Source organism: Protobothrops mucrosquamatus, unplaced genomic scaffold, assembly GCF_001527695.2.
Source record: "Protobothrops mucrosquamatus isolate PMUCROS unplaced genomic scaffold, P.Mucros_1.0 scaffold_60, whole genome shotgun sequence".
Taxonomy (NCBI): domain Eukaryota; kingdom Metazoa; phylum Chordata; class Lepidosauria; order Squamata; family Viperidae; genus Protobothrops; species Protobothrops mucrosquamatus.
The window spans coordinates 334,587-346,284 of record NW_015386136.1 but is presented as its reverse complement, the minus strand read 5'-3'; the positions used below and the strand labels follow the sequence as shown (position 1 = coordinate 346,284).

The following is an 11,698-nucleotide window of genomic DNA, read 5'->3' as shown; positions in this document are numbered from 1 at the left end:
GAAGTTCAGTAAATCATCTTAGCAATTGTGTTGTATCATTGTTTATAATCAGTTTCTGCTATTTTGTTCTACAAGCTGAATATACAATCTAATGTTTCTTCTGCTTCTTTCACAACTTGCATTTTGAATCCTTGGCTATTTTTTTTTCAATTCTGACTTTAATTGCATTAGTTCAAATAGTTTGGTCTTGAGCAGCCAAAATTCAAGCCTTCAGGGTCTTGTTTTTTTTTTTAATGTTTCACTTGGAAGCCACTGTCGGGTTTTATCTTTATCCACTTTCCCCTTGATCTTTTGTAGAAACTGACTTTTCCTTGCCAGCATTCTCTTGCTTTTATTACATTATTTTGATATTTATGATTTGTTTTCTACATTTAATAAGCTTCAATTTTTAATTTATATCAATGCCTTGTTCTTGGCTGTCTTTTACATAATTAACTAATGCATAATTATTTTCTTTGACAGTTTGTTTGATTTGAAGTAAACCTCTGACTCCATTTCTACACCACCGGTATAATCTATCCATAGTACTACAGGAAAGTAATGCATAGTGAATAATCATTAGCTTTCTTGTTTTTCAATCCAGACTGCCCAGTTTGGCTTGTTATCATCATGGCTTGTTGCAAAATCAGCAGTTCTTTAGACTGGATTTGATATCTTTTCCAACTATCAAGTCCTTCTATTATTAGTATTATATTTCTGGATAGAGAGAGATGTATGGCTGTCTAAAGCAGCAGAGATTAAAAAGTATTTTTGCCAGCTCTAAAGAAACTTTGCAAGATAAGTCACCCTGAGAATCCAACTGAGATCAAAGGAGATATGTGGGGTCATGTGGATAGAACTTCAAATGAATAAAACAATGGGTGTGCTTCTCAGATTCAATTTAATGCAAGAGATATAAATAACTAGAATTCAATCCATTACCTAAATCAACTTTCCCCTATTAGAAATGCTAGGACTATAACTCCCACCTCTACCCTGTGAAGAATGAAATTTGGTAATATCCTAAAAACTATGACAATTAGGAAACCTTTGTTGTCTTACCCTATCTGGAGAAGATCACATTGAGATGACTGGCCAACATATTCCATTGCAGAGAGCCCCCTTGAATCAGTTACCTGGAAGGATTTTCAACTGATCCCTCAGGTATCACCATTTCTGCAAATTTCAGACACTGCAGCATTTTATGATCATTGTAATATTTGTCTTATTAATAAACATTAATCTTTTGGAACTAATGGGAAATGATAGAATTATCTGATGAATGTGGTTTCCTAGATATATTTGTGTTGATTAAGTGAGATGACGCATCTCCAATACATAGCATGATAATAATGTGGTTTTAGTATAATTAGAGTCATAATAATATTACAGATGAGAAAACAATATTACAAGCATCCTGTGGGGAGGAAACTCTAATCAAATAGTATATATTAACTAAATGATACATTATATAAATGAAGCCATAACATTTTCCTGACTTTGCTTCACAAATCTTTGTCAAATGCCCTCTAATAATAGCTAAACTGCTAAAAGTACTTCAGACCCTATACTGTTTCAGACAAGTGGTGTCCAGTCTTTTCTTTAATATCTCTTTTTTAAGAGCATATGAGAGATGGGGGATATTTTTGTTTTCCTTCATACTTTACTTTTTAGATGGAATCTTAATTGTTGATCATTCAGTGAAAGCAATCATGTTCTAAAGCTTTTCTAATTCAGTTTTGTGGGTTATCAATCATGGGTAACTAACTTAAATAGTGCAGTCCCTGATGAAGATTTTTGGATGGTGAAGGAAATGATGGTGATGATGGCCATGGTAATGACAATGACACAAAATACTGAAGACTATTATATGCAAGCTCAAATCGGTCCATCCATTCCAATCCACTGACTCATGATGCAAATGTCCCAAAGTGACATATAATAAGCAGATGAGTATTTTGACCTTAGCACTGACTACAACAACATGGTTGATTTTAACCCTTCCTTCTGGAAGAATGTTAGTATCATAAAACACCTCATAGTCATGCTCAATAACATTTATTGCTAAAGCATCCATGGAAGCTGTTTCCAAAGTATTGTTCTCTGGGCATGTTGGAAATTGGATGGACCTCAAGCATAGGGTGCCATCTTGTGGCATTGTACAGCCACACAATACAAAGCATATGTTGATTGTTTCTGGAATTCAGCAATTCTAGCCAAGCTGTCTTTTTATAAGAAAGACCAAGAACATGATCTCAGTCATATTGGGAATTCCTGATCTAGGCAGGTAGATGCTTCTATCTGTGGTGGAAATGCTGTAGAGTAGGAATGTAATGGCAAAATCATGTATTAAAATTCTTGATCCAGATCATTTAGCATTTTTAACATTCTTAAAACCAACAAATTCTACTCCTTCTAACAAGCTAAGCCAGGCATAAGGACATAATATACAATATACAAACCACAATATACAATTACCAAACTGCTTCAAAAGATATGAACCTCAATCTAAAAAGTATCCTAATAGACTTACAATGTCTATAGGGCAACTATCTGATCCTCAGACCAGCTGTATGTCAATATACTGTACCTATATAATTTATGGAATCTAATTCTGTTTAATGCTAAGGATTTTTTAAAAAAAAATTAGGACTGAAATCTGCCTTATGTTAAATTTCCCAGTTATTAAAAAAAATCTCTTGGACTTTCTTATCGCATTGTTGCTTTTTATTTTCACCTATGCGTATATTTTTGCATCATTTCAACCTGATGTTTTTAGAAGATATATGGAGAACACAGGAGAAGGTTCTTATTAGAGCGTGCATTGAAAACATTTAATTTTACACCTCAAACTTTAAAGTTTAGCCAACAAGCAATGTTAATGTACAATGTTAAAAATGAAGAATTTCAATCTACTGTCAAGCATGGAGAAAAATATCCTTGTTGGACTCAAGATATACTCTTCAGAACTTTGTTTATCATAAAGACTATTAGATGTACCCAAACTATTTCAAAGTGCTCTGCTGTGAAACTAAAATAAAATAATAGCAAACGGTGATCTGACGTTCTTCAGATAAGAAGTGAAAAAAATGTTCAAATACTAGCTTTGAAATTCTACGGAAAGAATTTTAGGAACAAGAGTTTTATTGGCTTATTAGTGCTTGTTGAATAGGCCCTTCATAAAATTATGGGAGTTGTGGAGGAATCAGCATTTTTACAAAAGAATTAGAAGCTTGAAAAAAAAAGCTTTAGAGAAGCTTTCAGAATGAGTTATTATTTGCTCTGAGCTGAACATGGTAGCCAAAATCAACACTGATAGTGGGCAGGCCCTGTCTTACTGGTTTGACTACAGCTTGGAAAAATTCAGATATGGTCATCAGATTTTTCAGTAATTCAGAAAGGGCCCAGTTTGCTTATCACTCAAAAAAGGTGCAGACTTGAGTGAGGTTGGGGTGGAAAGGCCCGCTGATTCAAGGCACTAAGATACATTAGCCACAGAACTACAAAATAGTCCCCTCCATAGCTCCATTGCATCTGTAGCTCACGAAAAATTATGTCTTTTGATTAAGTGATTCAGCTAGAAAAGGTGCTGCCAGTCTGCTCCCGAGTTTTTGTAAATGTGGAACTGATAGCTAAGCTAGGTACTGAGAGGTGATTACAGGGAAGAGACTAAAGCAGAAGGGATATTTAATCTTTCCTTTACTTTAATTTGCAACTTACTCCTTCCCTCATTGGGGTTTACACTGCAATTTTTGTTGTGACTCTGTCTGGTCACAAAAGAGAAAGAGGAAGGCCTCAGAATGAGAAGGTGGGTGACTGAAGAATTATACATCTTCCCTTTACTCATTCCCTTTTGATGCCACTGTGCAAAAATGATATAGCAGACTGTGCTTCAAAAACACAAAGTATAGGCATTCTAGGTCTATTTTGCCCCCTCTGGGATAACCCAACTACTTCCCGGATATAGAATCGAGATCTGACTGACAATTGGCTGGAGAGCCCATAGCAGAATTGAAATTCTCCACAACTCCTCCCTATTTAGGTAAAATAATTTTTATTCTTTTGGAAAATCTAGATTCAGCAGGAAAAAGAGACTCTAGAACAGAGGTCTCCAACCTTTCTCAGTTGGCGGACTGGAGTGAAAGGAAGGGGGAAGCATTTTACACATCTGCACATGAGCACACACAAACGGGGCCACGAGCACACACGATGCAAATGGTGCGGTACTAGCACCTGTGTGACACTCACTAGCATCACCCCGTTTTTGCCATGCGGGCGCTAGCACCGCCCTGTTTTTGCTGTGCAGCGCCCTGTTTTTGCCACACGGTGTCCCATTTTCACCATGCAGCACACTGTTTTCGCTATGGCAGTGGCACTAGTGCAAGTGGGGGTGAGTGCATGCACACATGTGTGCCCTGGCCAGCCTGTTCTGCAACCAAAGCCAAAAAGATGCTTTAAGAGTAGATATATGCAGGTTGTTGACACTTTCTTAACTCAAACATGTATTTTCCTGGAAATCTGCAGCTACCATGTTAGTTCAGGAAAAGATGCATATTTTTTTAAAGCAGTGGCGATTGGTATGGTGTATGAACCTCTGGCCATGCAAATTATTTTTCCACTGCATATCACTCCTGTTAATTTAAGTATTCCTTGTCATTTTGAAACTGCTAATAAATGATTAAAATAAATTAAGTTGAATGATATTCTTTGCCAGTGGGCAATTTAGGGTTTAATCCATAAACTGTGGATATTGAAACTTGCCAAAAATAAAACATTCCCCACCCACCAAATATACCCACATTTGCCAGCACTATGACATTACTACACAGAAAAAACCCTATTTTTTGAAGTCAACATTCCCATTTCATGCAGATGCTGTAAGGCGGAAGTGAGCAAATTGCAAATTGAGTTGCATTTTTTCATGCTTATTAATGGAAGACTGTTCAATTTTTTTCACCTATCAAAATCTTTGTAATATTTATTTATCTTCCTATCAAATGGAGGTATCCCTGCCTCCTGCAGGAATAAATGTTTACTCTAACACAGGGGTGTCAAACTCAATTTCACTGAGGGCCGTATCAGCATTGCGGTTGCCCTCAGGGGGGCAGATGGGTGTGGCCTACTTGGTGGGCGTGGATGGAGTAGGTGTGGCCAACTTGGTGGGCATGGCCAGCTCTACATTGTTCGTGTCAAGGGTGCCTGTGCGGGCATGGGCAGGAGTGGGATAGATCTGAGGGTCTCTGGCAGAAGGGGGTGGGACCAGGGCAAGTGCCAAGGCATGGTCCACTGAAGCATGGCTTTTCAACCAGTGGTACGGGTACCACCTGTGGTACATTGGCACCTGGCAGGTGGTACACGACCATCCTAGAAAAGTGGTAGCGGGGGAGGGGAATGAGCTGAACCGGTGGCAGCACCGCTCAAACCTAAGTGAGAGATGGCTGGAGCTGCAGGGCTGTCAGGGCTCAGCGGAAGCACCAGGATCAGCGCCAGGCTCCAGCTGGAGCTCGGCGCTGATCCTGGTGCTTCTGCTGAGCCCTGAAGAAGCACTGATCAGCTGGAAAGCAGCACTGATCCTGTGCTTCTGCTGAGCCCAGAAGAAGCACCGATCAGCTGGAATGTTGCAGCATCTCTAGGGTCTTATGATTTACATTCAGATGCTTGGCAACTGATTCATATTTATGACAGTCACAGTGTCCCAGGGACATGTGAAGTGACCAAAACCTGCTGCAACCACCCAGCAGACGAGGGGGAATAAAAACCAAACACCCCCCACCCCCGCTGCCAATCCTCAACAGAAATGCTCACAACAATGAAAACCTCAGACAGGAGGAAGAGCGCAGCCGGGCGGGCAGGCAGGTGTCTTGCTCGGCTGTGGCTTGGGGGGCACTTTTTTCAATGCCATTGTAACTTTAAACAGTCACTAAGCAAACTGTTGTAAGTCGAGGACTACCTGTACTTTATCACTTTTTTCCTTCCTTTTTTTTTTTGGTCATCAAGTTTTTAACACCTTGCTAGGCGACTGGTAGTACTTGGATGTGGTACAATGGGTGAAAAGGTTGAAAAGCCCTGCACTGGAGGAGCCTCACTGTTCTTCTCAGGCCATGCAGGGGGGGGGGCTTATGGAGCTAAGACTGAATGCGTTTCAGCATAGATGGCCACCACAAAATTGTACATTGGCTCCCGGCCGGCCTGGGCCAGGGCCAAGGCAGAGGGGGCCATTCCCTCACTGTTTCCAGGATGGCTTCGCGGGCCACATGAAACCACTTCGCAGGCCCCATCCAGCCCCCGGGCCTTGTGTTTGACATGTCTGCTCTAACAGTTATTTTTTTATTTATTTTTAAAATGTATAAATAGCCTACTCTGGCAAGTGCCTCTTTCTCAAACCAGTGAAGTCACAGGCACTGTAATCCAAAAGCCATCTGTCAGGGAAGGCTAATATTAGAGTAGACAGGTGATCCCAATACCAACTATTTTTTCATAGAAACTGTATACCTAACAATCTGAGTTGCAAACATCCCAATGATCACTTGGTGGCAGTAACAAGATTCAGATACCTTTGACTCCACTCTTACTGTTTCCCCGAAAATAAGACCCGGGCTTAGTTTTTTTTCACCTCCAAAAGAGGCATTAGGTCTTATTTTCGGGGATGTCTTATTTTTTTCATGTATACGAGGTGAGCGTGGGGTCAACAGGAGTAGAAGCGACTTCCACCCCTCCTGCTTGCTGACCCTGCTGCGGCTGGGACACTTCTTGGCCAGGGCAGGCACCCTGCTGCTGCTGGCATTGCAGGGGCTCTTCCCCCTCCTGGCTGCTGTGCTCTCAGTCACCCTACTTGTGTATGGGAGGGTGTGCATGCCACGACTCGGCACAACAGCTGGATCGGCTGAGCTCAGCCTGGACCCACCTCTTGTTCCATCCCTCTGGGTGCCTAGAGACGCCCACCATGCCTGAGATGCCAGGCAACCCAAGGGGCCCTCTCTTCTGCAGCTCACCTTGTGACTCTGGAGCAGGCAACACTGCCTCAGGACTGCCTGTCCTGACTACCGTACAGCCCAGCAACATGTCATCTGCGTCCCCCCTTTCCTCTCATGATCTGGGGAAACGGGCCCTTGTCCTTCTAGTCTCCCTCTTGGCAGGTGGCTAAAGCACCAAGTCTAATCTACATTTATCACATTTATATGACCACCCATTTCACCAGAAATGACATTAGAACGTTAGGATTTCCAAATGGTCTTCTACCCATATTCTGGGTTGACTCTGCTGAACATTTAGAGACCATACCATGTGGACACACCTACTTTCCTCTTTCCTAATCCTGCCTCTTCATCCTGTTTCAACTGATTAAAGAGACATTCCTGAGGATTACACTTCTGTACAAATATAAGCCACAATCCTATTTGGCTGCATGCTAATCTTTTGATTTGAAATTGTGGCCTTTATGTTTTTTTAAAAATATGTGTTAAATTTTGAAGTGCAGCTTTTAAGTTTAGAAATTTTTTTCATGATCCTGACCTTAGACAAGGCAGTTTCCAGATCTGGATAAAGCAAGATGGCAGCAAAGAGATGTTTCAAAATAAAAAATCCTAACTCTTTCTTGTCATCCAGTTGTTCAGATTTTGGCAGCCCAGATAAAGTTGGGATAAAAATGTCATTAATGAATAAATAAAATAAAACAACATGATTTGCAAATGAAAGCAAGTCATTTGTATAAGCTTAAAGGGTGAGGGTGTCCCTTCGAGTCAGCTTTTGACACCTGGTGACTGCCTGGATAAGTCACTGCAGTTTTCTTGGTGAGGTTTACCCTCCCCCCCAACTACTTTGCCCTTGCCCCCTTTCTAGGGCTGAGAGTAACTGGCCCAAAGTCGCCCAGGTGGCTTTGCCTCTAAAGTTTCTAGCCTGGTGTCTTCACCATTAGATCAATCTGCTAAGAGAAACCCGAATTTAAGTCCACATAGTTCGAAGCCTCGCTTTCCTAGTATAAGAGGACAGAGGCAAGCATTGCTTTGCGCTTCAAACTTCGAAAAACGAGGATGGAGAGAAGATCAAACTTTTTTTCTCCTGGGACCTCGCCCGCTTTATCTTGTTAATCTACAATTCTCTAACATCTCTATATGTCTCATGCTGGGCTTTCTAGTGTTCACAGGTTAAACCCGTCCGTGACGATAGTTGGGATTCCCAGGCACCGCCCTCTTCGCCAGCGATCCGAGCAGCCCCATGAGCGCATGCAGATGTCAGAACTGCAACAGTAGCAGCAGAGACCAAGCTGCACACGAGGCGGGGCCCGACGTAGACTGCAGGTCCGAAGTCTTTTTCCCGCAAACTAAGGGAATTCTGCCCTCACCAAACATGGCTGCCTGCGCACCGATTGAGCTTCCTCTTCCTGCAGACTTCAAAATGGCCATCCCGCTCCGTTATGGATTAAGCGTGCCCACATTTGATATGGCGGATCTCGCTCACTTTGGTAAATAGACAAGAGCATAGGGAAAGGGAAAGAGAAGCTCAACTTCTGATGCTTTCCTGAGTAACACCACGGCTTCTTTCCCGGAAGGCTCGGGATTTATAGAACTTTACCGATCTCTTCATCATTGGACCACTAGATCCTAAACAATCACGGCACAGTAAGTGACGACGCGCATTGGAGATTGCCCGCGGTCTGAAGTTACGACTCCTAACCGCATGGATTCCAACGGATGGAAAAAGCCCCCCTCCCCGTGACGGACGTGACGTTGACTCAGGACGTAGTGCGGTGGAGGGACACGCAGAGATAAGAGAGCGTTTAGCCGCGCGGCATGCTGGGAAGCGGCGAACTAAGTGGGCGGCGAGGGGAGGTGGGTCAGTCCAAGGCGTTTCCTGGGCTCCGGGACGGGAGGGGGAAGTTCGAGATGGATTCACCTTAATGGCGGTTACCGCGGGAGGCCTCGAGTCACCCTCCCAGCCCCGTCTGGCCCGGCCATGCCCGGCCCAGCTGACCCTGCAGGAGCCCAAAGGTAAGGAGCGCGGCTGCTGCTGCTGCCGAATATGAAGCACACAGCCAGGCGGACCCTTCGCCTCGGTTGCCTGCTATCTCCCAGGAAGCGGGTCCGGAGCGTGGAAGGGAAGCCGCCGCCGCCGCCGCCACCTGTGCTCCAGCCTCCCTCTAGGTTCCGGACTCGTTTCGCCGTGGAAACGCACCCCTCGGGTCTGAAAAGAGGAACGAGTCCCCCGTTTCGGGTGGCAGGGTGCAAGCCCGGGCGCGACCCGGGAGCCCCTTTCCCTGCCTGGCTCGGGAGACCGGGCGCCTGTGGCGTCTGTTGCTAGTGAGGTGTCTTTGGAAAAGTCCAAGTGGCTTACTTGGCATTACATAAGGCCGCGAAGGAAAAGGAGAGTTAATATCTGCTCGCATAAAGGAGGGAGACTTTCAACCTTCTTTTGTTGGTCCCTTCCCTACCTCCTTACCCAGCACAGCAGTACTGCCATACGAGACCGGACCAAACCCGTCAGTCTCCACGACCCAAAGAAAACCTCAACAAGGGTTCGACAGAGACTCTTTGTTCTCCTAAGGCAGTAGCTGGTGCATCGCTGGCCTGTAAGTACCGGGTTTTCTTCATCTCTTTTCCATCTCCAGCTGTTTCATTCCTCCATAGGTGAAGATGGATCAAGCGGTGGTGATTTTGTGCTGATTGGCACTGTGCCATATTAGTTTTTCATATCAGGAGTGTGACACAAATTAGGCTGCTGGAATTGCTTCCCACCTACCTACCCAAGTATTTTTTTTTAACCCTTAAGATAACTGTTCATTTTGAAAGCAAAAAAAAAAAAGTTAAATTAGGTTGCTGGAATTGCTTCCCACCTACCTACCCAAGTATTTTTTTTAACCCTTAAGTTAATTGTTCATTTTGAAAGCAAAAAAAAAAAAAAAGTTAAAACAGCTGTTTAATGTCACAGCAATATTGTGGAAGCTGACACTTATCAAGTCTTATTTTTGTCATTACTTTAAAGGTTAACAAGTGGGTTTCAATTAAAAATTCTCATAAAATTACCGAACTACTCCCCCTCCAATCTTTTGTTTCATTGGAATTGACAACCCCAGCTTCAGACCTGGGGTAAGGTTCTCTTACCCCTCCCCTGTTCTAACAGCAGGTATGGAACAAGAAATGCACTAGTTTCAAGAGATTTGCTGCTTTCCTCAAAATATTCCTGGCATATTTCTATTTTGCTTCTTTGTGATATCAGAGGAATACTTCCTGCAACAGGAAGAGAGAGGCGGTCAATTATCTCTACGGGTATTCAAGAATGGACTTTTTCACTTATACTGGTAGAAAGAGAAAAAAAGCTAACCTTTGTGGGTGCTCTCCCAATCATCAACCTTTTTATGACTTAAAAAACAACTTAATTCTCTATATTTGACCATATTTCCCCTCCTTTTTAAAGCACATTTTTGTCTGAATAAGGGTAGGCAAAAATTTCCAAACTACCATGTTATAAAAATTCATATATGACCTTTACTCTGAGAGCAGGACTTACTTTGTACTTTTTGTTTTGATGTTTCATGCACGTGTAAGCAAGAGGGAATGCAGCAACACAGGTAGTAATGGGGATGTTTTAAATGCCCATGTGTCATCAGTGCTGTGTGAGTTGCATTGGTTGCTACATGACTTCAAGGGTTGATTGTCACTTATAAAGTCCTTCACAGAAGAGGACTTCATTATTTGAGAGACCACGTTTCTCCAGTGGTTTCTGCCCATCAAATAACATTGGGAAGAGTAGGGGTGCTCCAGTCCCTTCAGTCAGTCATCTAATGGGACCCTGGAAGCACACTTTCTCCCTTGTAGTACTTGTCATCTGGAACAGCAGAGATTTACATGGCTCTCACCATACAGAGGTTACCTATGTCTTTGAAAATGGGATTTGCTCCCACACCTGGAGTTAGGTTGTTTGTTGAGCTCCAGGTGGTTTTCTTTCGTATTACATTACGTGATTTTATCTAGATGTGCATGTTCTTTTTTTTTGTCTTTTAATTATGTAGGCCATCTGGAATTACCTGGGAGTCAGGTGACCTCCGAATCAAATAAGATAGTTGTAATAATAGCCCTGTGTGCAAAATTAAATTTTGGGTTGAATCACACTAATCATAACTGATAGACCCACTGAGATTCATTAAGGGGGCTTAAATTTCAATGGGTCTTTTCTAAATATATCTAAGCTTAAATCTGTCCCTGTTCCTCTACATTAACACATGTTCGATATAGAACCAGCTAAAGATGTGGTAGATAATTTTGAGTTATAAAGTTTCAGGATAGATAACATTGTATGAATGTGTTAGAGTTTAATCTAAGGCAAGGAAATTCCAAAATGTTTGTTACGATATTAAATACTGAAAATTACATCAATTTGTGTGATTCTTCTCTAGATATCTTGGTTTTCCTGTTAACTACCTACTACTTTTTATCACTAATTATTACAGCTAGTGACTCTGCCCAAACTTCAAAGGCATGTTTTTAACTCACTTCAAGTAGGATTTTTTTTCTTCTATCAATCATGTCTACCGTATTTATCGGCGTATAACACGCACTTTTCCCCCCTGAAAATAGGGGGCAAATGATGTGTGCGTGTTATACGCCGATATACGGCCAGCCCGGGTAAATTCGGCCATATTCTTCAATACGGGCCGGCCCCAGCAGTTCCCCTCTCCTCTTTGTGTGTGTGTGTGTGTTTGTCTCTCTCTCTCTCAATTCTCCCC

General features: G+C 42.5%; 1 protein-coding gene across 1 annotated transcript in view; it reads left to right on the top strand.

The window, feature by feature from the left end:
- The first annotated feature begins 8,770 nt into the window (after nt 1-8,770).
- Nucleotides 8,771-11,698, top strand: part of AFTPH (aftiphilin) — a 42,272-nt gene continuing 39,344 nt past the window's right edge. Inside the window, exon 1 of the mRNA XM_015812278.2 lies at nt 8,771-8,966. The gene's annotated coding sequence lies outside the window, so the exon portion shown is untranslated. The remainder of the gene's footprint in view (nt 8,967-11,698) is intronic.